Here is a 14,650-nt window from a genome sequence, read left to right as displayed (position 1 = left end):
AGCAGATAGTCCCTTACAAAGCAGATAGCCCCTTATAAAGCGGATAGTCCCTTACAAAGCAGATAGTCCCTTACAAAGCAGATAGCCCCTTACAAGCAGATAGTCCCTTAAAAAGTGGATAGTCCCTTACAAAGCAGATAGTCTCTTACAAAGCAGATAGCCCCTTACAAAGCAGATAGTTCCTTAAAAAGCGGATAGTCCCTTACAAAGCAGATAGTCCCTTACAAGCATCTTCAAAGGTTCATCTGGATATTAGAAGAAAACATATTCCAGAAGAGCCAGTTTTCTTGGGTCCTGGATCCCAGAAATACTACACCAGAACACTGCCGAGTCTGACTGCACTCAGGCGTCAGAGGCTCATGGTGGTGGTGGTGGGATTTGTCTTTGGGGTTGCCAATGTGTGGTGTGTGTGGGTGTGGGTGCTATATATACAGACCACTCACAGACACACAGGAGTACACACATATATATACATACCACTCACACACACACAGGAGTACACACTATATATATATATATATATATATATATATACCTCTCACAGACACACACAGGAGTACACACACACTCCTGTGTGTGAATGAGTGGTATATGTATACACACACACACACACACACACACACACACACATATATATATAGTGTCTGTGGGGGGGGGGTGTGCGCTCATGTGTGTAAGAGTGAATGATATAGAGAGAGTGTGCATGTGTGTGGTGTGTGTACTCCTGAGAGTGAGTGTATGTTTGAATAGTATATGTTATACAAGGTATGTGTGTGTGGTGTGGAGGATTGTTTGATTGGTGGATGTATGCATATAATGTGTGTGTGTGGGCTCATGTGAATGGTATATGTATATATGCTTGTATATATATAGTGTATGTGTGGTGTGTGTGTGAGTGGTGTATGTGTATATATATAGTGTATGTGTGTGTTGTGTTTAGGTTCATGTGAGTGGTATATAGACAGTGTATGTGTGTGTGCGTGGTATATGTGTACATATGTATATATGTAGTGTCCATATGTGTGATGTGTGTGTAAGTGGTATACAATGGGGTACTCCCCCGAACTCGGATGTGATGTGAGGGGCATACTGCATTTGGAATCCATTCCACCAGGTCAGACTGTTAATCAAGCCTTATATTTAGAGGTTCTGAAAAGATTGCCTAACAGTGGACCAAAAAGGCCTGATTTGTGGCAGATGGGGGACTGGTTTTGCCACCACAACAATGCACCTGCTCACACAGCCATCTCAGTGCACCAGTTTTTGGCAAAAAACTCAGCATGCCTCTCTTACCCCACACACGTTACTCACCTGACCTCGCTCTGTGCAAGTTCTTGTTTTCGAGAATGAAGAGGGACATGAAAGGACAGCAGTTTGCTGATGTAGAAGAGGTGGAGAAAGGGTCACAGGAGGAGACGAGCCAGTCAGGGTGCAGGGTAGCAACGATGAAACATACAACTTTCCTCCAGTTCCTAAATGCTTCCTCCCCCCACTATCATGATCCCAATTCTACCTTACAAATCTGGCTAGACCAGAGGACGTATGCTGATACAGATCGGAACTGGAAACACAGGGAATCCAGGATAGATGATCTCTTCAGGACCAGTGGTGAGGGTGGCAATATTGGGAGGGTGAAGGGAGGGTGGGGTAGAAAAGGGGAACCGATTATAGGGATCTACATATAACCTCCTCCCTGGGGGACAGACAACAGAAAAGTGGGTGAAGGGAGATGTTGGACAGTGTAAGATATGACAAAATAATAATTTATAAATTATCAAGGATTGATGAGGTAGGGGGAAGCGGAGAGGGAAGGGGAAAAATGAGGAGCTGATGCCAGGGCTTAAGTGGAGAGCAAATGTTTTTAGAATGATGAGGGTAATGAATCTACAAATGTGCTTTATACAATTGATGTCTGTATAGATTGTGATAAGTGTTGTATGAGACCCCAATAAAATGATTGAATAAAAGAGAGGTGAAAAACAATGAGGGAGGTGCTATCAGAGTTAGAAAAATGTTTCCAAGAACGAAATTGCAGATTTGGCAAATGTATTAAGTGTGATGGAGAGTACGTTGAAGGTGATAATACTGTCTTGTAAAAAAATTTAAATACACAGCGTTGAAACAATATTCCCAGCCTTTTTGGGCACCCCCTCATCTGTGTGCACATCGTGTATATGAGGTGTGTGCGGGTGGAAGCTGGACACTGAATAAGGAAGGCTGAAGAGGCGTCTCGATGCCTTTAAGTCGCGGGGCTGGAGCAGAATGTGGAGAGCACCATGCACCGTCCCAGGGGCCAACCAAGCTCCCGGAGAAGAAGGAAGGCCCGGTGCTCCTTGGAAGGAAGGATGGCGAGACTTGGCCTCACATCCTTTGGGCATGGTGTCCAGAGAGACCGGTCCCTGGAGAAGGACATTTGCTTGGGAAAGTGGAGGGGCGGCGACAGAGAGGAAGGAGATGGCCTGACGCAGCGGCTGCGGCAGGGGCTCAGGCGCAGGAACCGCGGTGAGGACGGTGCAGGGCGTGGCGGTGTTTCCTTCTGTGGTCGCCACGGGCCGGCGCCAACTCCATGACCCCTGACAAGGACAGCATGAGCCAGAACACACTATGTATTGCCTGACAAAGTGCCGGGCCAGGGGCCCCCTTGTTGGAAGGCATTCAAAATCCACAGTGGCCACAGGAGTGGACCCCCCAGCGGTCATGACCAGACGGCATCTCTATCTGTCGCACCCGAGTCACCAGCTTGCCAGCAAGTTACAACAGGCGCCTCAGGCAGCCCTCCCTCTGACTGAGCTTGCAGCGCTGGGCATCCCTCCCTCTCACCCTCTCCCTCTCTGTGACCTCTGACCAGCACCACGCCCTCTTGCCAGTCATCTCTGCCCTGTCAGCCACTCCGTGAGCATTTCTCCAAATCTCTTCCGGCCCCAGGGTTCTGCAGGGTCCCTGGGCACCACGGTCATGCCTTCCCGTCCTCCTGGAGCTCAGGGTCTGGGGGATCGGACGGCGTCTCACTCCCTGGCTGTGTGGTTTGACGCCAACAGGTGCCGCAGGAGCCCATCGCCCCCTCTGTGCAATGGTGCCTGCCGTACCTCCTTTGTGCAGCCAGCCCTCTCCCACCAGATGCCACCCGTCCAGCCGCCGCTGGACTCCCTCGTCTACTTGCCCGCCCCTTGTCCATCAGTTTCTCCCACCGAGGTGGCGGCGGTGATGGTGAGCTGGAACGGAGGGGCTCCGGCACGGGCGCTCTCACGGACCCCTTGTGCACGTTAAATGGCACAGCCTGTGTGTGTGAGACGGTCCTGGCGGGGCGTCAGGAGCATGGGCTTTATCGGTCACCTGACACGGTGCCCGGTTCCCAGTCCTTTGTCCACTCAGACTGAGATCTTGGGGGGCACCCCCCGGCCTCGTCAGTGACTGTGGCTGGAAGCCACCCCATAGGCTGGGGGCTGGAAGTCCCTCTTCCAGCCCCGCTCCGACTCAAGAGCAACCACCCACCCGTCGGCCAGGCCCGGGGATAGTGGGAGGGCGGGGTGGGGCAAGACAGGCTCAGCTCTGCCTCCACGTGTTTTGTTTTGTTTCTGGTAAAAACATGTATCCTGTAGGTGCCAGATCTGGAAGTGCGTGAGCCACCAGGCAGGGGGCACCAGGCCCGCCAGGCGTTCCCAGGATTTACACACAACCACGTTTCCTGCGGCAGAGGGTCCCACCGTGCACCCTCTGGAGAAATGACAGGCTGGAACCGCAGGCCGGGCTTTCTCCTCCAACCCCTGTGGGTTCCAGTTTGGTCCACACAGCAGTCGTTTCCCCACCCCCCCCCCCATCTCTCTGAGGGCAGCATGGGGGCTTCTCTCAGCAGCACAGAGGTAGCCACCTGGAGAGCTGGCTGGAGACCCAGTAAGGGACATGCAGATGGGGAGGGAATGGAATGAGTGAACGGGTGCCGGGTTAAAGCCAAATAACACCCGCTGACCCTCACCCCCCAGCAAGCAGAGTGCATGTCCTCTGACAAGCCTGTGTTTCCCTCACCTGTACAAGGGACAGAAGGGGCCACCTGTGAACACACTGGTGGCTAACTGAAAGGTTGGAAGTTCAAGTCCCCCAATCAGCCCCACGGGGCACAGCCCGAATGGGGCCCACCCAGAGATCCCTGTCAATCTGATCTGACTCCACGGCCGCAGGATTTACTGGGGAACATACGGAATACTGGCCCTAGGCAGTGGAGGAGTGCAATCCCTGCTCAGACGCTGTGGTCAAGCGATCAAAGGTGCGCGCGGTGGGTCGATCTGCTTCACGAGACCTCTTACGAGCGTTACAAAGCGAAGATGTCAATTTGGAGACTCGGGTGCGCCGGACCCCAGCCGTGGGCTGTCCAACGATCTTGTATGCACATGAACGTGTGCACGTGAACGCTGGACACTGCACGGGGGAAACTGAGGCCGGATCGATGCATTAGGATTGGGCTGCTGGGGAAGATCTATTGAAAGCACCGTGGACGGCTAAGAGGACAAACTCATGTGCCGGCCAGAGTGCCCTTTAGGGGCCAGGAAGGCCAGACTGCGTCTCACACCCTTTGGACGTGCTGTCAGGAGCGTGCGGGCTCTGGAGGAGGACCTCACGCTCGGGAAAGCAGAGGGCACTCACGCAGGAGAAGGCCCACGAGGGGTGGATGGACGCAGAGTCTACCACCACGGGCTCAGGCCCAGGAATGGTGGCGAGGACAGCACAGGGCTGCGCGGTTTCTCTCTGTTGCGTGGGCCACTATGGGTCGGAACCGACCGGATGTCACCTGACAATGACAAGTCAGAAAAGGTCCCTGCTGGACTCCAGCTCGGACATGCTGAGTTCATTTCCAAAGCAAACAGAACGCTCCGTCCACAAACGTGTCACCACTGTGATTGGTGCGTGGCTGCAGCATACACTGGTCTTCCCCTCGTTAAGGCCTCTTTAGAAAGGGTCCAATCGAAACAGTGCCTTGGGAGGGAGCCGCTGGGCACAGAGGTCAGCTCAGCAGGGCAGGGGGTAGAGGGCGGAAGTACTGGAATGGATGGCGAAGGCACAACTCATTTTAAAGGTGACCTAACGGGGGTGGGAGGGTGGGGGTGGGTTGCTCTAAAATTGATGTGGGAATGACTGAACGATTGAGCTATTGCATAGTTGGATATGTAAATTATGTGCCAATAAAACTCTTGGGGTGGGGGAGACCTAGTCAATATTCAGCATCCTTAGGTCTTTGGGTGGGAGAAGGTTAGGGGGCCAGTTTGAGGAATGCCGAAGGAGCCACGTTGATAGATTCTCTTGAACAACGCAGATGGTTCACGGGGGGCCCCTGAGGAAGAAGTTGTAATCAAATGGGAAAGGCCAGGCAAGTTGCGCTAAATGTTTCCTTCCTGACAAGTCTCGTTCTTCAAAGGTGGTCAGAGCTGTCGTATGAAAATGTAAAAGCCCACTGCCCTCGAGCCCATGCTGACGCACAGCGACCCTGTCGGGCAGGGTAGAACTGCCCCAGCGAGTTTCCTGTAAGTCCAGGAGTGGAAAGTCCTGTCTTTCTCCAGAGGAGCAGCTGGTGGTTTCAAACGGTGGACCTCGTATATCCCAACACAATCCGTAACCGTGACACCACCGGGACTCCCACGAGAGTTCAATAGAGAAATCTTACCCACCCACCTGACGGCCCTGAGGTTTCCCCCTCAGACACCTTCTTGTCCCCAGATTGCGAAGAACATTGAACAGGGACAGGGTCTGGGTTCCCCAGCGATGCCCACACTGCCATTTGGACGTGGCATGGATCTAAAAGTGTAGCGTTCCCTGGGGATGGGTCCGAGAGGTGGAAACCCTGCCTTCTGAAGTCTAGAGACCGGGATGAAGGGGCTTCACATTTTGATACTTTTGTTTAACGAAGATTGCTATCACTTTATAGCCGTCATTTTTGGTTTTCCCTCAGCGTTCACCATAGTTTAAGTTGAAAGGGGGGCACGGGGTGCGTGTGAATATATATTTACTTTCAAGGCGAGGGGGCGAGGGCTTCACCAAGACTCCCCACTGCCAGGCCAGGACCCAGCCCCCTCTGGCTGACCCTGGGCAGACTCCCCCCGTTTACAGGAACTCCAGAAAGAAGCGAAGGCCGTGGCCTATGTGCAGGAGATGCAGAAACCAAGTGTCCGGACAGTTTGACCTAAAGGCACTGTCTTTGGGGGCTCTGGGCCCGGAGGAGCTGCCAAACTCATCTCTTCTATTTCGCAATGGGGTTAATTTAGTGTTGAACTAGCCCTCAGGTCCAGTAAGCCAAAGAAACAACGTTTCTGGGGGTCCCCAAGGAGGGTGCTACAGTGGCGTTTGGCCCAAGTTTTCCCCAAGGATCCAGCACTGCATGATAAGGTTTCTGGGTCTGGGGGCGGGAACCCCATCAGTCCCGCTCCATCAGCCTCACGCTGTCCCAGCTGGCTCCGCAGGGCTGCACTCAGCTGGTCACTTGGGGTCAGGGTACCAGTTGAGCTGGGATCTTGACAGCCAAGTGACCTTTTGGGGGGAGGGCTGGGAGTCTCCAGAGAGGGGCTTCACCCTCCACCTCCTTTCCTGCACACATAGGGGAGCCAAGAGAGGGGGCTGTTCCAGGGAGCTGACATCAGCCCTGGATTGGTTTAGGAAAACAGGAAGGAGCTGCACTGACTGCAGGGCTGTGGCCCAAGGATCCTTTGTATGTCTCCTTCCCAGGATGCCCTGCGCCACGCCATAGCATAATGGATTATGCACCGAACCCAGGGCTACTAACCTAGAGGTTAGCAGTTTGAAACCACCAGCTGCTCCTCGGGAGAAAGACAAGGCTTTCTACTCTGTAAAGAGTAATAGTCTTAAAAGAGTTACAGTCTTAGAAACCCACAGGGGCAGTTCTACCCTGTCCTATAGGGTCACTGTGAGTCAATGGCAATGAGTTGGCACCAGGTAGCCAAAGGGTTCCACCTCGTGGCAACTTTGTGTGTGCAGAGCAGACCTGTGTTTGGTCCTAACGGCTAACTGTCCAAAATCTGATCACCAGGCCTCTGCACCAAGACAAACCCCGGGGTGGATTCAAACAGCCCACCTTTGGGTTAGCAACTGAGCAGTTAATAATGGTTAAAATCCACCATGCATGTAAAACTCAAACCAAACTCTCCATCTCCTGAGTCCATTCTGACTCCGGTCGACCCTTTATGCCAGAGTAGCATTGCTCCTGTGGGTTCCTGTAAATCCTCCTGGGAGCACACAACCTCACCTTTCACTTTCTGAGCAGCTGGTGGGTTCAAACCACTGACCCTGCATTTAGCAGGCATTTACTTAATGCCTTCAACATCTTTCTTTCCCTGCACAGAGTAAAATCCTATCTGCCTGCCACGCTCACTGCCTCCACCCCCACCCCTCCCCATTCCCATTTCAGGCCCCTCTCTCCCTGACCACTGTAGCCAGCGTGAGTCTCGGAGCACACCCCAACACTTGACAAACCAGGGCTTCTGAGGGAAAGGGATTATATCTTATTTTACCTCTGAGTTTATCTGATTATGATCAAAGTTGAGTATCGTTTCATATATTTAAGAGCCATTGTATTACCTTAATTTTTTTTTCAAATTGTGGATTGAATGAAGGTCTGCCGAGCAGACGATCAGTTTTATATCGGACAGGTCATACATGTTTTATTTCCTCGTGCGCTGCAGTCCCCCCAACGTACCGTCACGCACGCGGCTTCCTGTGTTTTCTCTTCTGTGAACTGTCTGTTCCGGTCCTCTCTGCTTGTCTATCGGGCTGTGAGTCGTATCTGATTACTTTAGGGGATCTTTCTACTAGTGAAGCTAGTCTTTGGATGTAATATGAATTACAAGCTTCCTTCCAGATTATCTTTCTACTTGTTTCATGACTTGGCCTGAGAATTAATTTTTGGTACTTACACAGTGAAATGTATCAGCTTGTTATTTTTGGTTTTGGCTTTGTTTTTTTTACTTTTTATTGCGATTTGGGTGGAAGTTTATAGAGCAAATTGGTTTTCTATCCAACAATTCACCCGAACACTTTGTTTAGTTTTTTAAATGGTTTCTGAGTTGTTATACTTAAAAGACCTTCCGCATTATAAAATAATTCATGATAAAATAATCTATATAAAATAACCCATTATAAAATGACACTGTGATGCTAAATTGGGGCATGGGTCTTGGGAAGCATTCATCCCAGTTGTCTTGTGTGCCGCCATCTGGTGGGGATCTGTATAGTTGCAGGACTCTTGAGAAATGGACCTCACCCCACCAATCCCAGCACCCAGGCCACTTGGGACATATGTATCCCACACCCATCACTTTAAACGAAAAGGCTTTTCTCTTGACTTGGGCATGCCTTCCTGAAAGCACACACCACCAACCCCAAATTCAAAGCAGAGAATATAATTCAATCGTGGAAAGGCTAAGGAATTGAGACCTAGGATTGGGGGGTCGTTGAGTGGTCCTTCTGTTGTACCTTAACTAGTCTTCCGATGGGGGCAGCGGAAGATGGAGACTGGGGGAGCTACGGGCTTTAGGTTCAAAGATCTGGGTTCAAATCCCAGCATGGCCACCAAGCACCGTCAAACCACCCTCAGTCGGAATGCTTTTGACGCCCAAGAGGACTCAGAGCGATCGAGATCCAGATATATTTCCTCAAGAAGCACAAGACAAGAGGGTGCCCTACCTGGTGGGGAAGCTCCCATCATTGTGGGGAAGTGGGGTGTGTGTGTGTGTGTGTGTGTGTGTTGTGTGTGTGTGCACACTGTGATGATTTCCCCCTTTTCAAGACACTGTGCAGGTCAAACAGAACCCAAATGGGGTGAGCTGGGTCCTGCAGGCCGCTGCTCCCCAACATCTGCTCCCAAGAGCTGCAGGGACGGTAGCGGGCCCGGCCCATGCCCACTTTCTGTGCAGAGGGTCAGCTGTGGTGCTGGATCTGCTCTTTTGTGTGTGTGTGTTTCCCCCCCCAGAACATAGAGGCTCTCTGGGAGTTACTGTTTTTCCTCAAAGGGATTGTAAACCACGGTGCCTTGTGAACTTTACTGTCTGCAAGTAGCTCAGATCACAGAGCCCAGGGGTAGGGGTGAGGGTATACAGGGGCCTGCACACGTGGGCCTTCACCTGAAGACCCCAGGCAACTTTCTACGTTGTTTTAGTCTCTGAGTTTGTTGCCCCCCCCCGCCGATTGTATGCAGATTTAAGAGAATTCTTTCCATATTCACAACGTATAAAGTATTATTAACCAGTCCAAGTTGGAAAATAATATACCATTCCTAACTCTGTTAAACTTCCACAATCTGGCTTTCGTTAACACGAGTTTCCCTTAAGCAATGCCTTTCTACTGTAAATATTATATAGGAAAGGAGAAATCCCTTATCTGAGGGAAAGTAATGTTAGGATTTCAGCCTGCGGCTTAGCAATCTTCCGGAAGACAGAAAAGGATTCATCGCAGCCGGAAGAGGGACCAGGTGGGCTCAGGGGAGAACTCTCCCTTTCTGTGCGGCTCTCTGCTGCTTCCTTCATGCTAGAAGTCCCTGATGTCACCCCACAGCTCCTCCGGTCTCTAGTAGTCAATGTGTCCGATCTGTGCTTGAGATGCTCTGCAGATTCAGGAGGGACATGCTCAAAGTCGTATGCTGGCTCTCGTGAACTTGTTTTCATTTGCTTCAGCTTTGACTTGAACTTGCACCTGAGCAATTGATGGTCTGTTCCACAGTCGGCCTCTGGCCTTGTTCTGGCTCGTGATAGTGAGGTTCACCATGATCGCTTTCCACAGATGTAGTTGACACAAGTCCTGTGGATTTCCCTGGTAATATCCACAGGTGTAGCGTTTACGCATTGGGCTGCTAACGGCAGAGTCAGCAGTTCAAAACCACCAGCCACTCCGCTGGAGAAAGACGAAGTTTTCTACTCCCGTAAAGAGTTTCGGTCTCAGAAACCCACAGGGGCAGTGGTACCCTGTCCTAAAGGGGCCTCAACCGGATGGCAGTGAGTTTATTAGTTTTTGTTGTTGTTCACATGTATAGTTATTGTTTAGGTTGTGTGTGGGGGGTGGGAGGGACGCTGTTTGTAGTGAATACATTGGTGCAAAATTCCATCATCCGTTATCCGGTGCCTTTCTATCACCAAGGCCTGTGTTCCCACTAGGTTGTTCTTTGTTTCCAGCATCCCAATCGTCAGTAATTATAAGCACGTCTTGCCTGCATGATTGAGCCATCCCAGGTTGCAGCCGCTGGTAGAAGTCCTCAGCTTCGTTATCTTCCGCCTTGCTGGTTGGTGCCTACATTTGCATAATAGTCGGCTGGTCTTCTTTGCAGGAGGAGTGATGCCGTCTTGGCCACAGAAACCTGGTACTTCAGGATAAGCTGTGAAATACTCTTTTTCGGTGATGGGAGGTGCTCTGCTCCTCTTTAGGCAGGCCCCTGGCAGAGGTCTCTCACACTGGCGGGGACAATCTCTTCGTTCCAAGAGGGAGAAACTGAGGCTCAGTGCATACAAAGGCTCTGCCAGATGTCCCAGGAAATCAATTGCATGGCTGGGTAGAGGCTGCCCGGGGCTGGGAGGCTGTGCCCTCCTCTGGGTGGGGTCAGCTGGCACAAAGACCACAACCCCCAGAAGAGCCTGGGCAAGGACCCTGGCCTGGGTCAAAGAGAAGGGACTAGAGGTGTTTGGGTGAGGGGGAAGGGCTGCCCATCTGAAGAACTTGGTGCTTCTCAAACATTGTTAGCTCAGTGCCCCCTGTAAACAAACCAACCAACCGCTGCCATCCGTGGATTCTGACCCTTGCTGTTTCCGGTGTTCGGTGCCCTTGGACAGGGCCCTGTGCGTCACGGAGGGAAACCCTGCCCGGTCCTGTGCGTCCTGAGCCTGAGCCCACTGCTGCAGCCACTGGGTCCGACCATCCCGTTGCATGCCTTCCTCTTTCTCCCTGCCCCTCGCTTTCCAAGCATGAGGTCCTTCTCCAGGTCTGGCTTCTCCTTGTCCAAAGTATGTCCAAAGGACGTACGATGGCGTCTTAGCAGCCTGGCGTCTAAGGAGCACTCTGGCGCCACTTCTTCCAACGCAGATTAATTTGCCATTTGGCAGTCCGTGGGACTTTCAGTAGTTCCATCTCGTAGTGACCCTCTGGATGTAGGGTTCCAGGAAAGCACATCTTTCTGTGAGCTGGCGGGAAAGAAGAAGAGGGCAGGAACACACGGCTGACCCGTGTGCCGGCCTCTGGGATCTCCAGAGGGCAGCGGTCCTCTCGGCCAGCTTCCCGCCCTGGCGTGGCGGGCTCGTGCGTCAGTTCCTCCACGGGGAAGTGGTGCCATTGTGAGCCACCTTTGACTCACCCCCCTCCCCCACTGCTCCACGGGCCCCCAGGCTGTGGCCTCTCAGAAGCGGACCATCAGACTGATCTTCAAGGTGTCTCTGCGTGACTTTGAACTGCCAACCTTGGGCTGTTAGTCAAACACTGAACGACGTGTGCTGACCAGGGCTTCCTAAGTGGTTACTGTGCTCAGAGAGGCTGAGTATGGAACCCCCCTGGAGGTCCCTTGGGAGAAAGGCCTGGTGATCTAGCCTATGGTGGTTACATAATTTCGTGTCAACTGGAAGATATATAAAAGTGTAGGGGTGGAGTCTAGCCTGTCAATCAGGTCACAGCCCGATGCTAACTCCTTGTGGGCGTGGCCGTCTAGAGAGAGTCCTGGGAACCTCCCCCTCGCTCTCTGCCCTCCCCTTCCTGCTGTCTGATCCTGGTTGCTGCCAGCCCTGTGAGGTGACCACAGCCATTGGATCCACACAACTTTTCACCCACTGGTCTGTGATCTTCCTGCGTTCTGCATCAGCGCATGCGGCTGCGTGAGTCTGAAGAGGGTCTTATGGACTAGTATCGGATTTATGGACTAGGATTGGACTTATGGACTTGATCTGGGATGGGATCTTTGCTTGATATATGATTACTGCTTGATATAAATCTCTCTCTTACCCACATATGAGTGTCACTGGATTAGTTTCTCTAGTCAGCCCTACCTAGCACCTATTTCCCAAAATATCAGGGACTGAAAGTCCTGTGGGGTACACGTCTATCTGATGTACAGGGGATGCCCTGAGTCAGCATCAACTCAATAGCAACTGTTTCATATATCGATCTCTCTGAGCCTCAGTTTCCCCACCTGTAATGTAGGGGATGAAAGGAGCACCGTGCCTGAGACGCTGTATAAGAAATGAAGAGACACTAGTTCAAAACACAGAAGCACAGGGAAGGGACACAGGAAACAGCCCCTTGAAGGCCCTCTGTCGTTTCAGTCATCACAGTAAGCTTGGAGAGCACACGGTCCTCCCTCATCTCTCGCTGTCCTTCCCACCACCATAGTGCAGAGCTGGCTTCCCTGCTAAGTCCCCCTGAGCCCCGAGGGTTTATGGGGCACCGGAGTGTAGGGCATTGAATTACTTCATCGGGCCCACTTAGCACTGCGCGGTCTTGTAACTCACACACAATGATTGGATGTGACTAAGCAAATAAGGTGGATGTGGACCACCAGGGGGATTGGACGGCCTGCTGGGAATGCAAATAAGGTGGATGTGGACCACCAGGGGGATTGGACGGCCTGCTGGGAATGCAAATAAGGTGGATGGCACCCCTGAAGGGGCAGAACCATGCAAAAAAGGTCTGTGGAACCCTAACGAGGAGATTGATCAGTTTTGCCATCTGGGGAGGCTTCCAAAGGGAGGCCATCCCAGAGCAGAGATGGAACCTCCCTACTATTGAAAAGAAAGAAGAGGCAAACATGGGGCGTCTCCTTTGGACCCAGGGTCTCCATGGTGAGAACTTCCTAGATGCAGGAGACCCAGAGAGAAAGAGCACTGTTGAATCCGGTTCAGTTCTCTCGAGAAGCAAAGCTAGAGATGCTGTGTTGTGGTTGTCGGGTGCCACTGAGCTGGTTCGGATCCACAGCGACCCCGTGCACAACAGAAGGAAGCACTGCACGGCCCTGCGCCACCAACAATGCTCCTGTGCCTGAGCCCGCGGCACAGACCCAGCGTCGAATCGTCTTGTAGGGATGCTGTATGTGCATGTATCCAGACAGAGATTGTATCAAGAACTGGCTTATGCCATTGTAGACATGGGTCAGTCCAATCCAGTTCAAGTCCATGGGTCTGGAGGCCTCTCCTGACCGGTGTAGCTGTACGAGCCAAAGAACCAGGAAGCAGGAAGATCTCAGGCTGGGGATGAATCCGAGATGGGCAGTTCGATGCTGGCTCCAGGGAACCGGGAGCAGGATCCAGATTCGGCAGCAGAAGGGAGCGAGCTTCTCTACGCTGTCTACCCTCAGCGTAGGGCACGGCCAGATGAGCCCTCCCTGCATCGTATCAAGGTGGTGGCCAGATTAAGGAAGTGATCCTCTAGTCTCCCCCAGAGTGCCTGATGGCCTCACAGAAGATCCCATCATGAACTTGACTACGTATGTTAGATGTTAGACCACCTCAGGGGAGAATCCTGGCCCAGCCACGTGGAAATAAGCCCCCACTATCACAGCTGTCAACCTGGTAAACTGCACACGGGGTGGAGAACCACTGGCAGGAAGACAGGAGCAGCTGAACCAGAAGTTGAACTCAAGACATCAAGGCGAGCTTCTGCTCCCTGGCACACCGACCAAGGTGGTACACTGGGCTTGTCCACCTTGGAGCCAGGGGGATAAGCACCTCAGGCCAAGGCTCCTAGCTGAGAGATGCCTCTGGAGGGGCCATGTGTACCATGGCTGGAGCAGGGGTAAACCTGGGCGGGGAGCCAGGGGACAGGGGACTGACAGAGTGGGGCCTGCCTTTGAGACAGCTAAGGAGAAATTGTCCTCACAAAGAACTGTATCCTGAGTCCTTCCTGACCCCGAACTGTACACGGTCACTTCCCTAATCAGTCCCATATCTGTGAGGATGACTTGTGGAATTGTGCGTGGCCTTGGCACCGATTAGGGAACCCAGCAGAGGAGCAGGGGGAAGGGCCTTAGGCATAGGAGCTGGCAAAAAGGTTGGAGACAAGAGGCCTGCCTGACGATGCTTCATAGAACTCACTCTGGGCTGTTGCTCTTGGCACCCCTCTCTCGGAGATGCTGGGTGAGGATTCCTGTGGCTACCACAGCATTGGGGTAGGGGGTGGAAGAAAACTCACACCCTACGTGCAAAGACATGGGAAGTGGGCAAGTCTGGGGCCCCCATCAGCCCCCCTAAGGCCCCATGGCCGCTCCTCAAGGCCATGGAGGAGGGTCCCGAGCGTTTTCGGTGGCCTCTGCTGCTGTCTCTCCCCCCACTGTCCTTTGGATCCCCCAGCGACCTTCTAGACACTCCAGGCCTGTGCAGAGGCAGCCGGCACTAGACTGGAGTCCCTCTCTGGCCAGGTGCACCCTCTGGCTCACATGTCCTGGTGTGATGACCAGGCCACGAGGCTGTCCCAGAGGCCTGAGCTGGTTGGCTGCCCCCACCCTGAGGGAGGCCCAGGCGTGGGTGATGTGTTACATCCCCACCTCCACCCTGCCTCCAGGACACTTTATGTTGCTTCACGTCATCAATTCCTGACACGCACACACAAAGGCAGGCCCCCGGCTCCCCCAGGGCCCATCAGTCAGGGGAGATCAGCCGGGCCAGGAGGCGAATGTGACCTTCGTGCTGGG

This window comes from Echinops telfairi, unplaced genomic scaffold (genome assembly GCF_000313985.2).
Source record: "Echinops telfairi isolate 266 unplaced genomic scaffold, ASM31398v2 ScPeMD7_18;HRSCAF=68, whole genome shotgun sequence".
NCBI classification, from domain to species: domain Eukaryota; kingdom Metazoa; phylum Chordata; class Mammalia; order Afrosoricida; family Tenrecidae; genus Echinops; species Echinops telfairi.
The sequence above is the reverse complement of the archived record's forward strand: the minus strand, read 5'-3'. Positions refer to the sequence as shown.